Raw genomic sequence first — 16,457 nt, forward strand, 5'->3', positions numbered from 1 at the left:
TCAAATTTTTATCTCCACCCAAGCCTTCCCCACGAACTCCAGACCTGTGTGTCTAGCTATCTTCCCATATTTCCTCCTGGATGTTTAGTAGGCTTTCCAAGTGAAGTATGTCTGAAACAAAACCTTTGATTCCCTCTTCCATTGCCTTAAAACCTATTCCTTCCCAACTCTTCTCAACCTCAGTAAAGAGTACCAACGTTCACCCATTTTCCCAGGTGAAGAACCTAGGAGTGATCCTTGATTCTGTTTTCAATCCATCAGCAAGTCCTGATTTTTCCACCCTCAAAAAGGCTATAGCTACTTCTCAACACTCTCACTGCTACAACCCAAGTCTCAGCTGCCACTTTCTTTTGCCTTGACTACTGCTTCCATTCATGCATCTCTAAAATTCATTCTAGGGGCTTCCCTGGTGGTGCAGTGGTTGAGAGTCCACCTGCCGATGCAGGGGACATGGGTTCGTGCCCCGGTCCGGGAAGATCCCACATGCCGTGGAGCGGCTGGGCCCGTGAGCCGTGGCCGCTGAGCCTGCGCGTCCGGAGCCTGTGCTCCGCAACGGGAGAGGCCACAACAGTGAGAGGCCCGCGTACCGCAAAAAATAAATAAATAAATAAATAAAATAAAATACATTCTATACTTCACAGCCAGAATAATTTAACAACAACATCAACAAGAAGAACATAAGGCAAATTATGTCTCTCCCTTACCCAAACCCATCTAATAGCTTCCCATCACATTTCATATGAAATCCACACTCACTGTCATGATGGGCAAAGCTGTGAGAATCTAACCCCTGCTACCCACCTTTTTCCTGTGACTTTACTGAGCTCCAGCCACACTGACCTTCTCACCGTTTGTCAAACAAGCCCCCCTTGTTTCAGTCACAGGATCTTTATGCCCACTCTTCTCTCTGCCTGAATATCTTTCCCTCCAGATCTTCACGTGGCTTTCCTGTGCCCTAATGATTCTTGGAGAATCATTCCTTGTCTCCTGCATAAAATAAACATCATGCTCCTTCTTTTTACCATGCTTTATTTTTTGTCATAAGGCTTAACAAAATCTGAAATTCTACTATCTCTTTGTTTACTTATTTACAGACTCTTCCACATGGGCTTTTCCTATTTTGTTCAAAGCCATACTCCCAGTGCCTAGATTAGTGCCTGGTACATAGGAGGTTCTCAATAAATAGTCTTTGGATGAATTTATATATTTACCTTAATTACCCAAAAGACACTTGGAAGAGTCATGCTCATCTTTTTCTGCTCAAGCCAGTCCCCTCTCCACCCTCCGCCACGGGTCATCAAGTCTTTAGAATCTCCTACTCCAATGTCTCTTAAATCCCTCCTCTTTGTCACACCCAGAGTCACTCTGTAGATCTTTGTCATCTTTCAACAGTTCTACTGAGCAACCTCTGAAGCTGGTCTTCCTAGCTCCCCGCCAACCCAGTTCTTTCCCCATAGGACTTCCAGAGAGGTCTTCTTAAAACATAAATCCCATCATGTCTCTCTTCTTCTTAACAGACTTCAATAGCTCCCCATCACCCAAAGAAGGAAGTCAAAACTCCTTAGCTGGACATGAGCTGGAGTTGGTCCACATTTCCAACCTCATTTCATGCATCCATTTCTCCTATTGTACCCTAGCTACCTGTAGGTCCCAAACAGGCATGTTCTTTTGCTTACACTGTTCCCTGTACTTGAGTACCTTTCCCCTTTTCTTCACCTAGCTACTTACTACTTATCCTTTGAGATTAAGTGCAAAGTCACCTCTTTGAGTCAGCCTTCCTGGTTTCTGTATACAGATGAAATGAGTTGTGCGATCAAGAGACCAGAGCTCCTGGAGTCAGCACTGTTTGTTTTTCTAGGGCCAAATTTTACAGGATTTTGTTTCCAGTGGGTAGGCTTTGTTTTCTGTTTATCCTAATTGAATGGCCCGTAGGCCACATTCTGTGGACAGTATGGGTGTTTGCATGGGGGCCACCACCACCAAAATCTGATTGTGAAATTGTTTTTAAAATTACCTTTGGGGCTTCCCTGGTGGCGCAGTGGTTGAGAGTCTGCCTGCCGATGCAGGGGACACGGGTTCGTGCCCCGGTCCGGGAAGATCCCACATGCCGCGGAGCAGCTGGGCCCATGAGCCATGGCCGCTGAGCCTGCGTGTCTGGAGCCTGTGCTCCGCAACGGGAGAGGCCACAACAGTGAGAGGTCCGCGTACTGCAAAAAAAAAAAAAAAAAAATTACCTTTGGACATTTGAAATATGCTTTTTAAAAAGATCAGTAAAAATCACACATTTCTCCAAGGCAGGCTGCCTTAAGTAATCAAGCCCCCCCCACCCCAAGGTGCATCTTAGAATACAGTCAAAACTTGTTTGGAACTTAAGGCAGACCTCGGACTGTCAAAACCCATCTTGCTGGTTCTAATTTAAGGATCAAAAAGGAAAAGGCATTTTTCAAAAGATTCCAAAACAGTATTTGGATAAGATCATTGAGAAGGATTCATGAACCTGTGAACTAATTTTTTTTAAGAAAGGGGACATACACAGGGAGGTGTCAGGGGAACTGGGTAGTTCATTAAATTCATTATAAAAGTGGGTGGTTACTAAGTGTCCATCGACAGATGAATGGATAAAGAAGATGTGGCACATATATACAATGGAATATTATTCAGCCATAAAAAGAAACAAAATTGAGTTATTTGTAGTGAGGTGGATGGACCTAGAGTCTGTCGTACAGAGTGAAGTAAGTCAGAAAGAGAAAATCAAACACCGTATGCCAACACATATATGTGGAATCTAAAAAAAAAAAGAAAAAAATGGTTCTGAAGAACCTAGGGGCAGGACAGGAATAAAGATGCAGACGTAGAGAATGGACGTGAGGACACGGGGAGGGGTAAGGGTAAGCTGGGACAAAGTGAGAGAGTGGCATGGACATATGCGGGAAGCAGCCACATAGCACGGGGAGATCAGCTCAGTGCTTTGTGACCACCTAGAGGAGTGGGATAGGGAGGGTGGGAGGGAGACGCAAGAGGGAGGAGTTATGGGGGTATATGTATATGTATAGCTGATTCACTTTGTTATACAGCACAAACTAACACACCATTGTAAAGCAGTTATACTCCAATGAAGATGTTAAAAAAAAAAAAAAAAAAAGTGGGTGGTTAGATGGCCTCCCAGAGTTGTAAGGCTTCAATGAGATAATGTACTTAAAATACCGTGCATCAGGCTTACCACAGACTGGCACTCAAGAAATGTTTGCCCCACCCTGCCTTTTCCCTTAAATGTCCCCACTATTTGCCGCAGCCCCAAATGTTCTCAAGCCACCTGGCCTCCCAGAAGTGACAACATCACTTTTCTGATTTCATAACAAGCAGGGCCACCATATAACATTCGTGGGCTCCTTCCTCATGATAATATCAAAGTTAAAATTTTTGATAGAGCTTTAAATACTGCAACATTTTATTTATTTTTTCTTTCAGGCAAAATGTCATCGATTTTTAGAAATCCTACAATTTCCATTTTTTGCTGCTGTGAGATAAAATAAAAACATTTTTTACCCCTGAAAGTTCTTTTTTTTTTTTCCTTTTGATTTTAAAAGAAATGAAAACACTTTGGTGGGCCCTAAAAGCATCATGGGCCTCAGGTGCTGTGCCTAATGGGTGAGTAGCTGAGAGAAAGAGAGAAAAGGGAAAGCAGCTTGAAGCTGCATGAGGAAGGGGTCTTGATTCCATGGGAAGTTGTACTCGTCCCTTCCCCTAAATGGGTTTTCCCCACTCCCAGCCCCCTCATCTGCTCTAGAGGGCTGGCATGGGGAGGGATAATATCATCTCTCTGCCTTGAAACTAAAGGAAAAATAAAGAAGCAGCCTGTAATGGGGTCGGTAAGTGTTAGGTAATGTGAACCAGAGCAAAGGCTCATCTAACAAGGAATGAACTCTTCCCAGGCTCGCATACCCAGGACTTGGTGTAAGTCCTGCCCCTGGGCATCAGGAATGAATGCCCGCAGCCCCTCCAGATGCCCAGGAAGCCACCCACCCGCAGCGCAACCTCAGGGGCCTCATGTCACAGCTCCTGAGAGCCAACTTCTGTGACTGGCAAACAAAACCAAAAGGATGAGCCTGCTCTGGGGGATAGGTGATTCCTGGACCCCTGGGGAGTGTCGGAAGAGATGAACTGCCCACCGAGGGGGACCCTCTAGCCACTTTCCTGCAGGACTGGGCTCCTCCCAGCATCTCTAGAGAATGTCATGAATAAGTGCTTCAGAGGGAGACAGTATGGACAAAAAGCTTCTGGGACTGAGCTAACTAACCACAGTAGCCTTCTTTTCAACCCTCCCAAAGGTCTCTGGAAATCTCTTATTGCCCTGGAGGATAAGTCTTGGTGACTCGCTAACATTCTTCCTAAAAAGGCTCTTTTCCTGGTGTCTGGGGGAGAGAATAGTGAGGAAATAATGGAAATAGATTGTTCTACTAATAACTCATCTTGGCTTTTCATTTCAGTTCCTTTGTGTTATTATCAGTTTATTAACAACAGGCATGACATCCAATCATTCATTCATTCATGCAACAAGTGTTCACTGAGGATCTACTATGTTCCAGGCACTGTTCTAGGGATTTGGAATATAGCAGGGAAATAAAGACCCCTACCTTTGTAGGAGCTGATATTCTAGAGGGCAGAAAAGACCAAGAAACAATAACATAACACCGTAGTTTATCATCTCTAAGATTGCAATGATATAAGATGTATCATTATTCTGTGTGCCATGAAAAAAGGACAGAACGTTAATACTCACTGTCAATTATTTTTAAAAATCCTGATTTCATGTATGTTAGAATGTATAAAAAATTGTGCAACTTAGAATTGATTACCTATAGTAGATAAATTATATAGTATATTAGGTGATTATGAGAAACAAAAGCGGAGCAGGCAAAGAAGTTTTGGGAGGAGGGGTGGTGACATTGAACAGGCTTGAAGGAGATAGGGCTGTTAAATTTTTACGACTATTTTTTATAGCTCTTTTAAGTTTACGATAATATTGAGAGAAAGGTACGGAGATTTCCCATATGCTCCCTGCCCCCCTACACATGTAGCCTCCCCCGTTATCAACATCATTCACCAGAGTGGTACCTTTGTCCCAGGATGAACCAACATTGATACACCATAATCACTCAAAGTCCACTGTTTACCTTAGGGCTCACTCTTGGTGTTGTCATTCTATAGGCTTGGACAAATATATAATGATATGTATTTATCAATATAATATCATAAAAGGTAGTTTCACCATCCTAAAAATCCTCTGTGGTCCATCTATTCACCCTTCCCCTCCATCCCACCCCGGCAACCACTGATCTTCTTTACTGTCTCCATAACGTTGCCTTTTCTAGAGTATGTTATAGTTGGAATCATAGAGGATGCAGCCTTTTCAGATTGGCTTCTTTCACTTAGTAATATGCATTTAAGGTTGCTTCATGTCTTTTCACGGCGCGATAGCTCACTTCTTTTTAGCACTGAATAATATTCCATCGACTTTTTTTAAAAACAGCTTTGTTGCGGTATCGTTTACATACCATAAAATTCAATGAATTTAAGTAAATCTACAGTTATGCAAACATCACCATAATCCAGCTTTAGAACATTTCCTTTTCTTTTTCTTTTTTTTTTTATTGTGTAGGAACACTTCACATGAGATCTACCCCCAACAGGTTTCATATGTGCTGCACAGTCCTGTGAGCTCCAGGTACTGTTACAAAGCACATCTCTAGAACATATTCATCTTGTAGAACTAAAACTTTGTACTCATTGAGCAGCAATTTCCCGTTCCCACCTCTCCTGAGCCGCTGACAGCCACTCTCCGCTTCTAGGAGTGGAATCCCTCAGGCTTTGTCCTTCTGTGACTGGCTTAGTACACTCAGCATGTCTTCCAGCTTCAGCCACGTTGTCGCATGTTGTAGGATTGCTTTCTTTTTTGAGTCTGAATAGTATTCCATTGTATGTATGTGCCACATTTTCCTTAGCCATTCATCCATCAATGGACGTTTAGGTTGTTTCCACATTTGGGCTATTGTCAATAATGCTGCAAAGAACATGGGAATGCTAATATCTCTTTGAGATGCTGATTTCAATTCTTTTGGATAAATACCCAGAAGTGAGATTGCTGAATCATTTGGTGGTTCTATTTTTAATTCTTTGAGGAACCTCCATACTGTCTTCCATAGTGGCTGCACCATTTTACATTCCCACCAACAAGAGTTCCAATTCCTCCACATTCTTGCCGACACTTAAGGTTTCAAAAATATAATAGCCATGCTAATAGGTGTGAGGCAATATCTCATGATTTCTCTGATGATTAGTGATGTTGAGCATCTTTTCATGTACCAACTGGAATAGTGGCTATTTATTGAACAACCATGAGCTCTGTGGGAGCAGAGATCATTTTGTTCATTGCTCTGTCCCCACTGTTAATGAGTCTGACACGTGTTAGGTACTCAATAAATATTTTTTGAATGAATAAACCACCATGTGCCAGGCACACCACAGATATTATTTCCAAATTCTTATCAAATCAGAGGTAGGCATCAACATCCCCATTTTATGGATAATGAAACTGAGACTTGGAATAATCGCTCAAGATCACATAGTCAGGCAGGGGGAAGATATAGGACCCAAAACATGGGTCTCCCTGATGTTAACACACAGACCTTTCCTCTATACTTCACTGGCTTCTCTGCTGCTGGCCATTTTAATATCATTTTAGTGCAAAAAACCAAAGGCAAATTGGGACAGCAGGCAAGCAAGACCCCTGGATAAAAAACCAGACTCACAGAAACCAGAATGAAACCTCCAGGAATAGAAAACCCAGTCTCGGAAATGGGTGTGAATTGCAGAGTTGCAAGCAGGTTGGCTTGTTATCTCAGACCTCAACTTCTAGCTGCCTTCACTTTAAAATAAATTATATCGGTGCGTTAAAACTCCCCACCGCAAAAGAGATGATTATTATAAAAATCTTTTCTCCTCTTCAACAGTTTTAGCTCAATCCGTTAAAACACAACTGTTAAAAATAAACTGACTTTGATACTTTACAACGTGTAAGGCCAAATAACAATGCATGTGGAAATCTACCACAATCTTTCTCAGACTTAGTAGGACCTCCAGTGTATAGAAAAACATCTTGGGTAAAACCCGTTAAGCCAATATTGGCTTAATTCAAAAGTATGCCTAATTTGAAACAACTGCTTTTTCCATGGTCAAGTGGGTACCCTATTGTTCTTTAATAAAAACAACAGAAAGTCCAAATTAAAAGTCAATTTCTCCCCTAAGAAAGCTATGTTTCATATTAACAAGGCTCTACTGAAAACCACTCATGCTATGAGCAGGGGTCTCCATCATTACCCCATGGTGGGAGGATTGTGAGTGGTTAGCCAAGGTCCTGAAAGGCTTGAAATTTTGCTTTCAAATGTGAGGGAATAATTAAACTTGGTTTGAACAAACCGGCCTTTGGAGCAGTGGAGGCAGAGATCAGAATGTAAGTACCAAAGGCCTTGATCAGGCGAATACCCAGCATGGATCCTATGTACCAGTAGCCATGTTTTTTTTTATTGCGGCAGAATACTCCATTGTGTGACTTTACTTGTACAATGTTTACTTATCCATTTTTGTGGTGATGAACGTTGGGTTGCTTTCAGATTTGAAGTATTATAAGTGAAGTATTGGCTACAGTCAGGGACTGGGGAGGAGGAGGTGGTGTTTGTGCTAAGGACTGAACTCTGTTCCCCTAAAATTCATCTGTTAAAGCTCTAGCCTCCAAAGTGACTGTATTTGGAGACAGAGCCTTTATAGAAGTAATTAAGGTTAAATGAGCTCCTAAGGGTGGGGCCCTGATCTGATAGGATTAGTGTGCTTGTAAGAAGAGACAACAGAGAGCTCTCTCTCTCAAGATCTCTCTCGGTGCACAAAGAAGAGGTCGTGTGAACACACAATGAGAAGATGGCCATCTGCAAGCCAGGAAAACAGCCCTCACCAGAACTCAACCATGCTGGAACCCTGAACTCAGACTTCCAGGCTCCAGAACTATGAGAAATGGGTCTCTGTTGTTTACACCGTACAGTCTGGGCTATTTTGTTATGGCAGCCTGAGCAGACTAAGAAGGGTAGATTGGGTGTGAGCAAGTCACTGACTAGACAGGGACACAAAGGAACTTTTCACACAAGGGTGAAGGAAACAGTCTGTATCTTGATCTGACTAGTAGTTACATGGGTAGATACATAGGTAAACAGATTTACCAAACTGTTTCAGGTTTGTACATTTTTATGTATGTAAAGTTTGCTTAAACTTCAAAAAGTCCTTCCTAATTCTTAGTCAGTTAAGGCTGCTATAACAAAACACCATAGACTGGGTGGCTTATAAACAATAAAAGTGGATTTCTCACAGTTCTGGAGGCTGGAAGTCTGAGATCAGAGTGCCAATATAAATGTTGTGGGCTCTCTTCTGGGTTGCAGACCTCTTGTATCCTCACATGACAAAGGGACCAGATATCTCTCTGGAGGCTCTTTCATAAGGGCACTAATCTCATTCATGAGGGCTCCACCCTCATGACCTAATCACCTCCCAAAGACCGCACCTCCTACTACCATCACTTTGGGAGTTAGGAATTCAACATACAAATTTTGGAGGGACACAACATTCAGATGTTAGTACCAAGGGAATCTGCGTTTCAAAATGATACCAGTATAGTCCTAATGCCTTTGAGCAAGGCTGGTAGGAGGGAAATTGACATATATTATTTATGTCTGATGTACTTCTATACATATTTGCCTGTGTAATAAATAACACAGGGGATTATACAACTTGCCTTAGATTGAGCAAGTACCAAATGGTCGAGCTGGATTCAGGCCCTGCCCCTTTCCCTAACCACTGCATCTGATAGTAAACCCATTCAGCCAAGGGAATGTGCAGGAAGGACACCCTGAAGCATCCAAGGCCGCAGAGTAGGCAGGGAGGCCTGAGGTCAGGAGGGCAACTCTGTGGGACACAGAGCCTGAGTGTGCTAGGACACCCTGCCTGTGCTACCCCATAGGAAGCAAGGCTGACTGGAAGGAGCAGGCAGTGAGGAAGCACGGCTCCAGGAGAGGAGCTGCAAAACCAGCTGGGCAGCCTGGCCAAGAACAACAGGAAGCTTCCACCACACCCCTGCTCGCTGCAGCTCTGGCCCAGAGACCGGGGTCATTTTCTCCAAAGGGCCTTCTGCAGATGTTACATAAACAAAACCTCCATTGACTCCAGTCTGAACCTGGCCAAAAATAGCCCACGGGCTTTCCCTCAACTCTGCAGTTCACCATCCCTCAAGGTCCCCAGCGTGGATGGGCTTCTTCCCTCCGTGACCCCATGTGCGGACATCATTCTACAGCATCCCCAAGAGTTTTCCCCGGGCAGCAAAAGGCGGGGTCCTTTTGTTTTCCCTGGCAGGCAACCCTCCGCACTCTAAGACCTTTGATGGCTACTGGGCCAAGGGACACATCTCCCCCCACCAGCGAGGCAGGAAGCAGGTTCTGAGAGACAGCTGGGTTGGCCGGCAGCAGGCATGAGAGGGGCTGGCTCGGTCTCTCTCTGTCTCTGTCTCTTTCCCCACTCCCCTTCACAGGATGGAGTTTGACTGAGAGCCCAAGAGCAAAGTCTCCAGGTAAGAGCACGAGGTTCCCTCGTCAGGGTTTCTTTTCAAGCTTGCTATAGTGATTGAACCCTCTGCTCCTAACTTTTTCTCTGAGCTCCTGTAAGCGCCCCTGACTCCATTTACACTTCATTTTGCAGAAAACTGTTCCATCTGTGCACATCTGGAGATTCACAGAGCTGTGACATAGCATGGGGTCACCCTGGGCTTTACCACCTCGACACAGGCCCCTGAACTCATGGTGACCTTTCACCCTGGCCCCCTTCGTTGCCCCAGAATCCTAAGTCATAAAAATAACAAAACACCTACAATTAAAAAAAAAAATTTTGTTCAATATTATACTATGTGCCTGATACTATACTAAGCATTTTATGCTGTTTTATTTTATTTCTCGTTGAATAGTCCTATGAGGTCGGTACAATGATCATCTCCAGACTACAGAAGAGCAAACTGTAATTTAGAAATATTATAGGACGTGTCAAAGATGCGGCAGAGGTGGAACGCATACACAAGCCTGTTGGGGTAGTTTTCGTGTCTTAACCACTGCCTCACATGTCCCAGAAAAGTCAGTAGGGGCTTATAGCACCTCTTTTCTACAGTCTTCCTTGTTCAAAGTCTAAGCTACTGTACCTGTTATCGGTGTAATTGATCAATGTTTAATTACACTGTAATTGCTATCAGTGTAATTGTTATCAGTGTAATTACATTGATCAAATAATTATCCAACCAATATTTACTGAGGATGTTATGTTCTCTAGGCAAGATGCTCTTTGAGTCTACACAAGCCAAAAAAAGAAAAAAGTATGATGTATATAGTATGTGAATATTTAGTCCATATTTCATTAACAGTTGTACTTCAGTTGTGAGAGGGTCTTGCATTTCCTAAGTTGGAGATCCTCAAACCAGGTCTCCAGCCAGGAACTAGCAGGTCTGTCAGCCTGGAGGAGGGAGGGTGGGAAGCATATGGGGAGCTGGGAGGGACCCCACCAGATCCACAGGAAAGGTCCACACTCAGGCCGAGGGACCAGTGCCAGGACATGGAGATCCATCAGGGGACTGATGTAACCCAGGAAACCCGGGCATTCAGAGGAATTTAGTTCAGATTCAGATCCTCTCTACTCTGGCAGCCTCTGTGAGGCTGGCTGCTTCCAGGGTTGCTCTAGGATAACGACAGGACTGAGGCAGCTGTGCCCTTAGACTGAGTCAAAGCCTTAGTTTATATCTAGAAAAAAGCCCTTCCTCTCTGGGTTCCCACAGTTTTATTCTTTATTCATGTTATTCATCCCTCCCTCCCTCCCTGCCTTCCTTCCTCCCTCCCTCCCAGAAACATTTCTTGAGCATCTACTATGTGCTAGTACCAGGGAGACAGAGATCAGTAATGTGTACAACGTGATCAATAGAATGAACACTGCTGTACATTATACCTGAAAGTGGTTAAGAGAGTAGATCCTAGGAGTTCTCATCACAAGGAAAATTTTTTTTCTTTTTTTTGTGTCTATATGAGATGATGGGTGTTCACTACACTTATTGTAGTAATCATTTCATGACATATGTAAGTCAAATCATTATGCTGTACACCTTAACCTTACACAGTCCTGTATCTCAATTATATCTCAGTAAAACTAGAAGAAAAAAAAGAAACAAAATATTCATCAACTGCTGAACCCAAGAACAAAGTCTGGTATGTCCATACAATGGAATATTACTCACAAGCAAAAGGAATGAAATATTAATATATACAACAATATGGAAGAATCTTAAAATCATGATTAGTGAAAAAATCCAGTTAAATCTTCTCCCAAGAAGAAATTCTTTTTCTTTTTATTGTATCTTTATGGGATGGTTAAAGTTATCGAAACCTGTCACGGCAATCATTTCACAGTATATGGAAATCAAACCATCATGCTTTACACCTTAATCTTATGCAATGATGTATGCAAATTATTTCTCAATAAAAATGGAACAAAATAAAAAGCAATGCAATACAATCTTGACTTCCAGGAGTTCAAACTCTAATGGAGGAAGTAGAAAAGAAAAATAGTGGTGACACAGAATTTTAAGGGCAGCGATAGATATCATCACAGGCTGTGAAAGCATGGGGAGGAGTCCAGACTCAGTCTTCTTGCGAGGTGCTGGTGGGGTGTGTGTGTGTGTGTGTGTGTGTGTGTGTGTGCCCGCCTGTGCCCTCACACAGGGAGGGAGGGTGAGGATATACGGGGCTTCCAGAGGAGATTGTTGGGGACACTTACTTTCTTCTCTTGATGCTTCCTTCCATGTGGACACCTTCGCTAGACCACTGCGCCTGGCTTCTTACCACCCCTTTACTCATCTCCCTGGGAGGGAGAGGGATTACTTATCTGATCACTGAGTCCAGGAGAGGGAACTGGGACAGAGTGACTCAGTCATTCTTTGGCGGGGACTGTTCCTTTTGCTCCCCTGTGCTGTAAACTTTACAGAGTCAGCTTTTGCCAGGAACTTACTCATTGTAACCTTCCCAGCAAAAGCCTAGGAAGTAAGTTCAGCACAGAGGGAGCGATTGGAAAGCCACCTGGCTAATATATTTAGAGCCACGCTCACCAACCCAGCTTTTAACAGCACTGTCATTTTGATCTCCATTTGCCTTATTGGGCTCTCTCAAACGCGACATAGGCAATGCTCACTTGGAGTCTGGGCAGACACGTAGATGTGTGTAGCGGGGTGGACACTCCACTCGGGCTGGGCGAGAGTAGTCTTCACTCCATGTGCCAAATGGGACCAGGATGACCCCGAGCTCTGTAGAGAGAGGAGACACATTTTCAGCGACTTTCTCTGCCTCATCCCCTGCTTTAGAGCTTCCTGTTACAGGATGAAAGAAGCAGATCAGGACTGTCCTTGCTTAAGAGTCTGCAGCACTTGGACAAAGGTCATGAATGGTCTTTGGTCCAAGCCTGGAACTCCCACTGATGTCCCAGATCAGACTCTTGGAAGAACTGCCTGTCTTCCTTTCAGTCTGCCTTTATTTTGCAAGGGCCCCTTTTGTGAATGTGTTTTGGCTTATTTTTCTGGAACACCTTTGCCCTGTTGTTTCTCATGCTTGTTGACTTCCTGTGGAGCTAAACTTGGAAACATATTTGTTCCTAGAAGAAAATGCTGTAACCGTATTAACCTGTACCTCTTGGAAGGCCTGTCAGGATTACTGCCCCTTTTTTCTCAGATGACAAGTTGTTGAGATGCAGAAGGGCCCAATGTGGCAGACCACCCAAAAAGCATTGGCAAAAACCCAGAGGGTCCCACTTATACACACCCTAGTATTCTCACATCAGACAATGCCCTTTCCTCACTGTTTCTATCAGCTGGTTCCTCAATTGGTAACTGGGCTGGTTCCTTTCTCCCAGGTTTTATGACACCAAAAACTTCAGAGGGACTAATAGCCCGGTAGAGGGAGCTGTGTTAAACAATTTCCCTGAGTTGAATGTAAAATACTTTCAGTTAGCGGAGCAGGTGGCCCCTGTGGATATTTTGGAAGCTTCATTTATCAATAGGTGGTACCTAGTCAAAAGCTCTGAGCCAGAGCAAAGCTTTTGCAAGCCGGTGTCTTGGGGGTTGTGGGCTGCCCTGGATTTTGCATCTTGCTTCCATCAGCAAAACTTGGTTTTGGCTTAACATGACAGTTGCCACAATTCGACAAGCTTGTAGATTCCAGAGGCAGGGCCTGGCTCCAGTGTAGCGAGGGAGATGGGTGATTCCGCTGACTTTGCACTCACACACCGGGCAGGGCTTCTCATGTTCACGGTCTCCGGAGACAGATCCTGCGCCAGAGAAACCTATCGCTTAGGAGATTTGTTAGCGACTGGCTTTGGAGGCAGTGGCTGGGAAGGAGAGACAGTAACAGGAGAATCTTACAGAAATGTTTGGAACTGGTGTTCATCTAACCCATTAGCTCCTTGTGGGGTGTCGGGCTGGGCTAAATTCAAATCCTGGGTGGCCCTCGGTAAAGACTTTTATTGAATAAACCTCGGATACCAAGACCATTATGAAATTGGAAAATATCAAGCAAAAGCAATATGTGTGGTGTGTGTGTTTGGATTTATGTAAGAACAGGAATTACCAAAATTGATTGCAGGTCGTAAGAGATAATAATGGCAGAGACAGGAAAGCTGGACAGACTAGCATCTTTGAGGACTCACAGTTGCTCACAGTATTTTTAATGAGCAAACCTGTTGGGAAATAAGAAGGAAACAAGATGGTACATGGGGAGGCTTGACCACGTCTATTAGTTTGTTAGGGCTGACGTAACATAATCCCACAGACCTGGTGGTTTAAAAAACAGAAATTAATTGCCTATGGTTCTGGAGGCTGGTAGCCTAAGATCAAAGCGCTAGCAGGCTTCCTCTGAGGCCTCTCTCCTTGGCTTGCAGGAGGCCACCCTCTTGCTGCCTCTTGCCGTGGTTGTCCCTCTGTGCACTAGCACCCCTGGTCTATTCCTCTCCCTATAAGGACACCGGTCATGTCGGATTAGGACCCACTCTAATGCCCTCATTTAAACTAACTGTCTCTTTAAAGAACTTACAATGACATTCTGAGATACCAGGGGTATCAATGTATGACTATTACAGGGGACCCAGTTCAGCTCCTAACACCACGAATGTCTATGACAAGGAAACTGTACTGATTACCGTAAGTAATGCTAGTTGTTATAACAGATAAATCCTGAAGTCTTAGGGCTTGCCACCATAAAAAAATTATTTTCATCCACATCAAAGTCTGTTTCATTCAGTGAGAGGCGGTGGGGTAGCTGGACAAAGGGCAGTCATTTAGGGACCTAGCAACCCTCTTCAACATGCAAGGGACACTTTGGATGAAGAAGTTAGGTGCAAAGCGTGGAGAGGGCGCACAAGTCTTAGCGGCCTTGACCCAGAAGAGACACATCGCTCTCACTACCACTCCATCAGCAAGAGCTAGCCTCACACTCCCACCTGGATGAAAGGGACTGGGAGACGCAGTGTGGATCTAAGCCCAGGAGAGGAAGCAGGTTGGGTGACCACCAAGCCAGTCTCTGCCATAGGAGTGAAGCAAGCCGGTCTCAAGTCTAAAGATGGGCCAGTTGTTTGGGGGAACGGTGACCAGGTACTAGAGAGAGAGTCCAGCAAACATACTGTGGATAGAGGCAGTAAGGGACCCTTCAAGATTCCCAAAGCCAAGATGAACCTTGATCTTGAGAAGGGCTTCCCAACCTTATTCATGTCCTGGCACGCGTAGAAAATGATCATTCGTGTACTGTGTATGAGACTACAGATGAGGCTATTCAAGGCCAGAGGTGAGAGTTCAAGAGGCTCTAACCACTCCGGGGGGCCACCTGGCCGTTGTGAAGTAATAAACTGGGGGAGAATTACAAAAGAAACCCAGACATGGACATTCATATCCAAGAGAAAATACAATGAAGGACAACAGAACAGAATAGCCTAGAAGTAAACCCACACATATACGGTGAATTAATTTATGACAAAGGAGCCAAGAATATACAATGGGAAAAGGACAGTTTCCTCAATAAATGATGTTGGGAAAACAGGACAGCCACATGCAAAAGAGTGAAACTGGACTCCTATCTGACACCATACACAAAAGTCAACTCAAAATGGATTAAAGACCTAAATGGAAGGCCAGACACTATTAAACTCTTAGAGGAAAACATAGGCAGAACACTCTATGACATAAATCACAGCAAGATCCTTTTTGACCCACCTCCTACAGAAATGGAAATAAAAACAAAAATAAACAAATGGGACCTAATGAAACTTAAACGCTTTAGCACAGCAAAGGAAACCATAAACAAGACCAAAAGACAACCCTCAGAATGGGAGAAAATATTTGCAAATGAAGCCACTGACAAAGGATTAATCTCCAAAATTTACAAGCAGCTCATGCAGCTCAATATCAAAAAAACCAAACAACCCAATCCAAAAATGGGCAGAAGACCTAAATAGACATTTCTCCAAAGAAGATATACAGACTGCCAACAAACACATGAAAGGATGCTCAACATCACTAACCATTAGAGAAATGCAAATCAAAACTACAATGAGGTATCACCTCACACCAGTCAGAATGGCCATCATCAAAAAATCTACAAACAATAAATGCTGGAGAGGGTGTGGAGAAAAGGGAACCCTCTTGCACTGTTGGTGGGAATGTGAATTGGTTCAGCCACTATGGAGAACAGTATGGAGGTTCCTTAAAAAACTAAAAATAGAACTACCATATGACCCAGCAATCCCACTACTGGGCATATACCCTGAGAAAACCATAATTCAAAAAGAGTCATGTACCACAATGTTCATTGCAGCTCTATTTACAATAGCCAGGACATGGAAGCAACCTAAGTGTCTATCAACAGATGATTGGATAAAGAAGATGTGGCACATATATATAATGGAATATTACTCAGCCATAAAAAGAAATGAAATTGAGTTATTTGTAGTGAGGTGGATGGACCTACAGTCTGTCATACAGAGTGAAGTAAGTCAGAAACAGAAAAACAAATACCACATGCTAATACATATATATGGAATCTTAAAAAAAAAAAAAAAGAAAATGGTCAGAAGAACCTAGGGGCAAGACAGGAATAAAGACACAGACCTACTAGAGAATGGACTTGAGGATACGGGGAGGTGGAAGGGTAAGCTGGGACATAGTGAGACAGTGGCATGGACATATATACACTACCAAACGTAAAATAGTTAGCTAGTGGGAAGCAGCCGCATAGCACAGGGAGATCAGCTTGGTGCTCTGTGACCACCTAGAGGAGTGGGATAGGGAGGGTGGGAGG

This window comes from Delphinapterus leucas, chromosome 5 (assembly GCF_059928025.1).
Source record: "Delphinapterus leucas isolate spDelLeu-1000000601 "Yukka" chromosome 5, BTC_Dleu_Yukka2, whole genome shotgun sequence".
Taxonomy (NCBI): domain Eukaryota; kingdom Metazoa; phylum Chordata; class Mammalia; order Artiodactyla; family Monodontidae; genus Delphinapterus; species Delphinapterus leucas.